This window comes from Mixophyes fleayi, chromosome 9, assembly GCF_038048845.1.
Source record: "Mixophyes fleayi isolate aMixFle1 chromosome 9, aMixFle1.hap1, whole genome shotgun sequence".
In the NCBI taxonomy this organism is placed as follows: Eukaryota; Metazoa; Chordata; class Amphibia; order Anura; family Limnodynastidae; genus Mixophyes; species Mixophyes fleayi.
Window position 1 is genome coordinate 96174800 of NC_134410.1, and position 9489 is coordinate 96184288.

General features: G+C 43.1%; 1 long non-coding RNA gene across 1 annotated transcript; it reads right to left on the bottom strand.

Moving 5' to 3' along the window:
- Positions 1-606: 606 nt before the first annotated feature.
- LOC142101661 (uncharacterized) lies at positions 607-4488 on the bottom strand. The gene is made up of 3 exons (XR_012679109.1): positions 4430-4488; positions 1194-1394; positions 607-672 (listed from the first exon to the last, which is right to left on the bottom strand). It is a non-coding gene; the product is annotated as an uncharacterized LOC142101661 (long non-coding RNA).
- Between the last annotated feature and the right edge of the window lie 5001 nt (positions 4489-9489).

Genomic DNA, 9489 nt, shown 5'->3' on the forward strand with positions numbered 1-9489 from the left:
GGTATAACCTTCTTTTGTTGAAACACAAAGTACATCTCTGGTCTGTTTAAGATCAGAGTTTTCAGCATAGAAAAAGAGTGGAAGCTTATTATTTTGTAAAGAAACAATGATCCAATTTTATTCGTTAAGTGTCTTTTGCTGAAGGAATTTTTTGATGACTTTATTAACCTATATAACACCAATGAGGTTATGCCGCTAGCCCTGTTTTCCCTGTGTATCAGGTTGTGTCTTGGTTCTGTTTTCAGTATATGTTTTAGAAAGAGGTTATGTCGTACCAAACTGTTATTTCTTTGGGCCTTATCACATTTTATCCCGAATGTGAGGTGTGACCCTATTGGTTGGCCTCTTCTCCATTGGCTTTTAAACAACAGCTTTACTTAAGTGTATAATGCTAATACGTAAATTAGTTCAATGAAATCACACATATACCAGTTTTTCTTGTAACAAAAATATTTTAATTTATATACTAAAACTATTAACAAATGTTCAATAAGAAACAGGAAAAAAAAATAATCTATAAAAGGTATTTAACATTTTTTTTAGATTTTTTTTTTTTTTTTTTTTTACATTTTTTGGCTTTTTCTTTATGCTTTTTAGATTTTTTTTCTTGTTTTTTTAATTCACCCAGAAGCCTCTGGCTGTGCCTTGGAGGACCCATCGACTCCTCATCAGCTGCAAAAAATGAAAGACAATTAAATCAGATTATCTCTGACAGATAGTGAAAGGGATGGTAGAAATCAGCAAGAAAAAGGCCTAAGCTTAAGAAAACAGGGAAAACAGGCCTATCGAAAAAGGCCAAGAGGTGAAGGTACTGTAGAAGGAGCACACAACAAAAGAGGGCCATGCGCATGAGAGCTTACAACCTAAAGGGAAAGGGGAGACACAAGTAATACGAAGTATTATATTAGTATTATATTGTTTTGTTGTATACATTAACTTTCTGCAAAATTTAGCCAAGGAGAATCTCACCGTCTAGGGTGCATTTTTAAAGACTGGAAGCTGAGTTGCCCTGCGCACAAGACAAGAATTGGTCGGAGGACATTTTTCCCATTGTGGGAACTTAGGATGCCTTGTACTGTGAATGGCCAGTGAAAACTGTTTGTCATGTTCTACCCAAAAAAACCAAACATCATATATTGAAAAAAAAAAACCACAACTAAAGTATACGAAAAATTACCATGTAATGTACTTACTTTCCTCAACCAGCACTTGTGGTTGCTGAGAGGTGGATTCTGGTTGGCTCTGGAATAGCAGAGGTGATGCTGCCAGGTCAGCGGACTGCGGCGAATCCTCCACCACCGCTGACTCCACCTGTGGCTGTTGGCTACCACCTGGCGCCTCCGGTGTGACCACCTGTTGATGTTGGCGGTGGTGTTCGGAGCTGCGTTGGCGTCCTGTTGGAGACCATGATGTGTTAACTTATGTGTATTTTTGTAATGTATTCACCATACACAGCGAATACATACATACATGCAGCGAATGGTAGCTTTGAATGCTAAAATGGTACTCATGTCAATAACATTAAATTTGTAAAAAAATGTACACTAAAATTTTTAACATATATATAATAGGAAATAATCAGAATAATCGCAAACAAGACTAACATTATTCATACGTTTAGTATGAGAATGGTCAGAAAATAGGCCTTTTCTGTCCATATTTACTGTGAGAAGAAAAAATTACATTGCCATATTATTTAGTGTTTGAGCACGACTTACTAGCAATAATTTCAGCCCTCAAATCTGCAAGAAGGTCGGGCTGCCGTCTCCGCAGATCACTCCGTCGGCGTTGCAACTGTACGATGGAGCGGCGGGTACCAACCTGCATACGCAAACGCCTGCGCACGGCTCTGTATGCCTGCAGTTTCTCATCATTTCCCACGTACCTCCCTGCGGGCTCAAAACAACGGTCCATCGTTGCTGTCAGCACCCGCAGTTCGGTACGTGAGAATACTGCAGACCTCATTTTGTCTCAGAAATGACAGTTTAATATCCTGCTTACCGATTGGTTCTCAGTGCACGTCGGTGCGTCTGCACGTCCATCGCGGAACCTGTACTAAGATGGCTGACTGACCTGTCAATCACTGCTCAAGCGTGCCTAGCGTTCTGGCGCGTACGCAACTGAACGCACCACTATAAAATCGCATACAGCATGCGAAAGTTCGCCCTGACAATTTCTGCATGGCTTTTCAAAGTAGTTGCTGTCAGGAAACGTTTGATATTGGTGGATATTGAGGTAAGTAACATGGGCCTAGGTCTGCTACCTGACATAGATAGTGTCGTAGGAAATGAAATAATTGCACTTTCTTTTTTCCTTTTTTAGATTGCGATCACTTCTGTGCCTAAAAAACAGGAGAACCTTGCTCCATTTTGGGGTAAGTAACATGGGCCTAGGTCTGCTACCTGACATAGATAGCGTCGTAGGAAATGGAATAATTGCACTTTCTTTTTTCCTTTTTTAGATTACAATACAATACAATACAGGAGATACAGGATATACAGGAGAACCTGAACATGTCTGAACAAGACTCCAATGAGCCATCCGGCTCATCATCTGCTGCTGCTGCTAAAAAAACACGCCAGCCCAATTTCACAAAAAATGAAATCGACATTTTGGTCGAATTGGCTGTTGATAGGCTCCACTCCACGTCCACTCTCTGCACCATCAAAAGCAAGAATATGGGAAGAAATTACAAATGAGGTCAATGCCGTGGCTCCAATCAGACGCAAGGTTAATGAGGTCCAGAAAAGGTAAGTATTGAAGCGTACAAAAATTGGTTAGATGTGTCCAGGTTTTGTGGATAATATTATCCTGCTAATGTGTCTATTTTGCACACAGGTGGCAAGACTTTAAACGCCGCCTAAAAGATACAATTTCTGAACACAGAAGACATGCAAGAATGACAGGTGGTGGACCTCCAGCAACGCTGGAATTGACTGCATTGGAGACCAGGGCATTGGCCTCTTTGGATGCGGAGATGGTTGAAGGTGTGGGCCGCATTGACACCGGACGTAGCCCACCCGCCAGCGAGCCTATCACAGCTACAGGTATATACACACACATATATATAAATATATAAATTAACACAAATTACCTAAGGACGGCATTATTTATTAAATTCTTTCCCCTTGTAAGGCCCAATACAGCGGAAGACATTTCAGAGGATGAGCTGGTGGAGGAGCCACGTGATGTGGAAGAGCATCAGATGAGTGAGGAGTCAGAAGTCAGTGAACGGGAATCACTGCACGCATGCTATCACAGTATTAGAGACACAAATGCCACTATTCAGTCCAATACCACAGATATTGCCACAACCCTCACCCGTATGGAGCACACTTTACACAGTAGCCTCACCCGTATAGAGAACACTATGGACTTAAACCTTTCTTCTATCAACACTACCCTTACCCGTCTCACTGACCTTATTGCAGTGTATATCACCAATCCCCAATCACGCATATCACAGGAATCTTCTCCTACTTCTTTCTCTCCATCTCTTAGTCCCATGTATCAATTATACTACACTTCACCCGATTATCATTCCACAAGTAGGTCTTATCGCGCGCACCCGTCTTCACATATTGAACAACTCTACTCTCAAGGTTCTATTGGTTCTAGTCTAAGACCCCAAATGCATCGCCATCATTTTCAAACCAACCCATATGTTGACATTGAACCATATTCACATTCTAATCAGCAATGTAACTATTATTTACCACCATCTGCCCCTTCTGCCCCATCTGCCATCTCTGCCCCATCTGCCATATCTGCACCATCTGCCATCTCTGCCCCATCTACCATCTCTGCCCCATCTGCCACCTCTGCCCCATCTGCCATATCTGCCCCATCTGCCCCCTCTACCCCATCTGCCATCTCTGCCCCATCTGCCATATCTGCCCCATCTGCCATCTCTGCCCCATCTACCATCTCTGCCCCATCTGCCATCTCTGCCCCATCTACCCCCTCTACCCCATCTGCCATCTCTTCCCCATCTGCCATCTCTGCCCCATCTACCATCTCTGCCCCATCTGCCATATCTGCCATCTCTGCCCCATCTGCCATATCTGCCCCATCTGCCCCCTCTACCCCATCTGCCATCTCTGCCCCATCTGCCATCTCTGCCCCATCTGCCACCCGTGCACCCCGTGCCCCCGTGCACCCCGTGCCACACAATCATCGGCTGCTGCACAGTCACTCACTGCTGCTCCACTGGCCTCTGCTTCCTCCCCACTGTTGCCTTCTATATCACGGGTTACCAGAAGCCAGACTCATCCTCGATGCAATGCAACCATTATACCAGCAAAGAGGGCCCGTAAAAAAAATAAAAATTGTTTGTTTGATGTGTTTTTGTTGTGTAAATAAATTGTATAATTATAAACTTATTAGCTATGTATGTTGTATTTTTAAAAAACATTACAAAAACACTTACAAGAGAAGTAGGTGTCCAGGACATATTGCTTGAAAGACACAGCATCAACTGATTCTGGAGGGGTGGGGTCAGCATCTAACACCTCCTGGACAGCAACCTCGGCCTCCTCCACCCAAGGAACCCCACTCCTAATGGTGATGTTATGGAACACCACTCACAGAGCTATGATATCACACACAGTGGATGGAGCATACATTAGAGCACCACCAGACCGATCTAGGCACCGGAATCTGGCCTTTAAAAGACCAAATGCCCGCTCCACAACCGATCTAGTGGCTGTATGTGCGGAGTTGTATGCCATCTCCTGCTCCGTACGTGGGTTTAATAGAGTAGTGAGGAGCCAAGGGCGAAAAGGGTATGCGTTATCTCCTACAAGGGGTGACAAGAATGAAAAAGTTTCAAAATATGAGCGAGTGTCATAATTGTAGACACAAATAACTATATCTATGCCAACAAGACAGGCAACATGGATGACAAATAATGGCAAAAGAAGCAATCAGACACATAACATATTCAATGTATTTGTAACCAAGGTTTAAGTTTTTGAACAACTTTTCATATGGGCAGCTATCCATGTCGGATTTTAAGGTAAACATCACAATTAAATGTACTTTTGAATGATATTGCAATGTGCCTTTGTAATATAACTACTTAGCTACCAAACTTAAGACATTACTATTTCCACTTTAAACTACTACATACATGACATGTTTGTTAAATAATAAAAATACCTAATAGCCACGCGTCACCATTCGGCCTTGCACCACCTTGCCTCAGTTGCAATCTTTCCCACATCCCTGATTGCCAGAAGGCAAAGGAGTCATGTGTACTCACTTGCCACATAGCTACCAGTTTACGAATCTGGAGAGAGGCATCACATAAAGCTTGGACATCTATAGAATGGAAATGCTTGCGATTTAAAAAATTAGCAGCATTCCCACCGGAGGGGACCAAGGCTACATGAGTCCCATCGACTGCCCCTATGACATGCCGGAAACCGGCTATGTGGGAAAACTGCCGTTTTATCGGCACCAGGGACTCCTCATCAAGTGGCAGATGTATGAATTGCCTTAGACGCGACACAAACACCCCCAGAACAACCTTTAGCACAAGACTGAAGGACTTCTGGGACATCCCTGCAGCGACTCCCACAGTGGTCTGAAATAACCCTGTCGCGCAAAAGTGCAATACCGCCAACAGTTTAGTCAATGGCGGTATTGCTGTTGGGCTGTTGCGCTTGGGCTCCAGGTCAATCTGCACTATGCGCAGGGTGTCCAGGATGACACGAGGCGGGAGCCGATAACGCCACACCACCTCAGCATCAGACATGCCAAAGAGGCTGACACGTGGCCTGAACACACGCTCCCTTGGTCGGCGACGATGGGTTACTTGCTGATTTTGGGGGCAGCGATGCTGGTTGCCCTCCTGTGCTGCCACATGTGCCTTGGCCATTTTTAAGAAACGCTATATTTGAAAAGAGAAGGATGTGAAAAAAATACAATTAACTCATAGTTTGGAAAATGTCACTCCTATTTGCACAGGAAACATTGACAATATACTTACACCAACAAGTGGGTTGGCCAAACTCATAATGTGGCTAAAAAAACAAAACAAAAATTGTCAGAGGGTGAATAAGAAGTTATGGCATCTGCTTCTATGCTATGTCAGGTTGCAGACCTAGACCCATGTTACTTACCTCAAAATGGAGCAGGATTATCCTGGTCACTTGCAAACAATTGTCAATGGGAAACTAAAAAAATAAAAAAAATACAATTATTCCATCTGCTTCTATGCTATGTCAGGTTGCAGACCTAGACCCATGTTACTTACCTCAAAATGGAGCAGGATTATCCTAGTCACTTGCAAACAATTGTCAATGGGAAACTAAAAAAGATAAAAAAAGTAAACAAAAGATAAAAATAATCTACAAAGTACTACACAGACCAATACAAGTTAACTATTATCTGTAACTATTATCTGAAACAAAGTATAACACCCAAAATAACAAAAAAGTCCAAGACAATTCAAACAATAAAATGTTAAAACAGATCAACCAAAGAAACCATAGTAATATCTTAAAATATATCATGCAAACATACCAGTAAATGAATCAGCAGTGAACAGGGCACATCATCTACGCCGAGCTTTATAGCAGTGGTTAATTAGCACAGAGTATGCAGGTGAGGGTCTGCATACGTCCTGATCACATGGGCGTTCCTTCGGATAAATTGTGTGTGCTCGTGGTTTAGAACTGAGAGATAAACTAGACCCTCGGCAGGCGCACTGCGTACGCCACCACAAACGCGATCACCTGCGTTCGCACCAGTATGACTTGGACGTAGTTAGACGGGAACGCCCCTATGAGAAATTGACTACGTCACCACGCCCCTCAACCTCCCTGTTCCCGGCCAGAACTTGTAGCTCGTCACAAATGGGATTTGCGATCGCGGCCGTACAGTTTTTGCGTTCGCGAAAGTAAACAGACCCGGCAACCGAGCATGCGCACTAAACTTTGCCGTTCGCTACGCACTGAAAAGGGACATACGTCCCTTGATGACTCAGGCCCTATTTGTGCGGCAATCAACAATGATTATGGATTCCAAAGATGGTTGAAAAGTGTGTCTTGGAATCACAGGAAACTTCTGTTCTGATGTCTGAATCTATAGCAGTATAATTTTAAAATTCAACACTGAAAAGATGGTAATCATATTAACATTGATGGCCTATCCAAACAGGGGATTGCTGACTAAGAACAGTTATGACACTAACAGTGCAGGAGTTGTTCAGAGGTCCATTCACTGATAGGGATGTTTGTTTGTGTCTCTGTAGTGCTTTGTTGCTGGAGAAATGGAGACAAATAAAGTAAACTTCCAATATTGGAATGATGGAGATGGGCATGTATCAGGCCACATTGTGCTTTCCCCAACTCATTTGCTAACCTTCCCTACATTTTCTATAAATATAAGTTTGGACCCATGGGTGTGTTTATGTTGTATGTGCTTTCCAAAAAAAAGACATTTTGCTGCTGAGGAAGTGGTAAACTACAGCACCCTTAACTACGACATCTCGGTTGCAGCAAGCGGTAGTTTTTTCATGTAACACACAAATACTTGATAGCTTTATTTGTATACTGAAATTTAAAGTTGATCTAGGACATGCCCTACCCCAAATATAAATCTGCAATCACATTTTAAATTTACCTCCCCCTCCAATGCAACATGGTTTTGCCTTACTTGCTTACTTTTGCTTATCTTAGGTACATTTACTGCACCTTTGAGTATTGGCTGATTTTATTTAACTCACATAACCCAGATGCACTCTTGACTTGTATGACACAGGTGTTTCTTTGATTTTTACACTGGCTTCCACTTTACATAATTTCGAGCTGGTCTCCTGGCGATTTCTTTGTGCAGAGATGAATACGGTTTTATCCTCTAAGCCAGTTGCTGTATATGTGGTTTTAAATAAACACACTAACATACTGACCACTTGGATATATTAGAAACAACAGTCACTGAAGTGTTTACTTCTGAGCTTATGTGCATAAAGTGACAGTTGAGCACATGACACATTTCTTAGAACACACCATGAGAGTCTTCTACAGCGGAACTATAAAGTAGTCCACATATACTACATTATTATCAGTTGTCTAAAGCTATTTTATGGCACTTAAAATGTTGTGCGTGCACTGTGCTGCTTCTAGGTTGTATCCCTCCCTAATTCCCTCCCTAATTCATCTCTCTTACTGGTATTTTATGCAAAATATCTGATTTTGTCACAGCAATGATGTTATCTGTAATGTCTGAAGTGTGAATGTGAATTGGAATATTAAAGGTGTGAACTCTTATTTAAAAAGATATCTGATGTTTTAATATCTTGTACCCAAAAGCCACATATTCTGTAGACTACAAGAAATTAATTGGTAATAAGATACTTACTCTACAGAGAGATAGAGTTATAAGGGCATTCCATGTATCATTTTCATATAGCAATCTTGATCATTCAATCCTAGTAAATCTCTCCCATGCTAGTATTCAGGGCCGCCATCAGGGGGGTACGGGGGGTACTGTTGTACCGGGCCCGGGCTCACCAGGGGGCCCGGTACAACAGCTTAGCACAGACTTACCTGGGGCCCGCCGCTGGTCTCCGCTATTCTGTCTTCAGCATGGCTGTCACCGTGACAGCCAGGCACCAGGATCCGATCGCAGGGGTGGAGGATTCATTCCCCCTGCGATCATGTGCTCTGCCTGTGACAGATCACATGATCGCAGGGGGAATGATTCCTCCAACCCTGCGATCGGATCCTGGTGCCTGGCTGTCACAGGTGACAGCCAGGCTGAAGACAGAATAGCGGAGACCAGCGGCGGGCCCCAGGTAAGTCTGTGTTGCTCATGGGGGGGTGGCACGGGGGTCCATACTGGGCCCGATTTTTTCTGAAGGCGGCCCTGCTAGTATTACTTCTGATAATGGGGGCCACTTTATTATTTTAGAATGTATCAGCTATGTTTTATGGGAGACTTTAACAGGGTTTATCCCCATGAATTAGATAGATCCTCACATGTATCAGTTGCCTCAGATTTGGCCTACTGGCCATACGCTGATGCTTTAAGTCACAGAGATGAAAATACCCAAATGCTAGAGTCTCTGGAGGTTATAGTAGGCAAAGCAAGAAGTATGATCTAGGTGTAAATTACCTTCTATAGTATCCAAAGTCCTAATGTATTCAAAGTTATAAAGTATTACTGTGACACTGTCACAAATCAGAACCTGTGGTTGACAAGAGCTTCACCTATAGCAACCCCATTTCCCATAGAACTAGATATGTTCGCCAGTACTTGGTTGTTTCCAGGACTTATTCTCGAGTAGTGATAACTCAACTCTGGTAGAAAGGCACCACAGAGGACTTGACAGTGGGATGCTGAGCAGAGATACTGTACTGCGAAACACTGCTGACACAGGTGAGTCTGATGGAGCGGATAGCTGGCACCACCATCCTGCAGCTGGGAGGTGATCTCTTAGATGAAAAGACAGAGACCGAATCCAGGCAGAGGTCAGGGGCC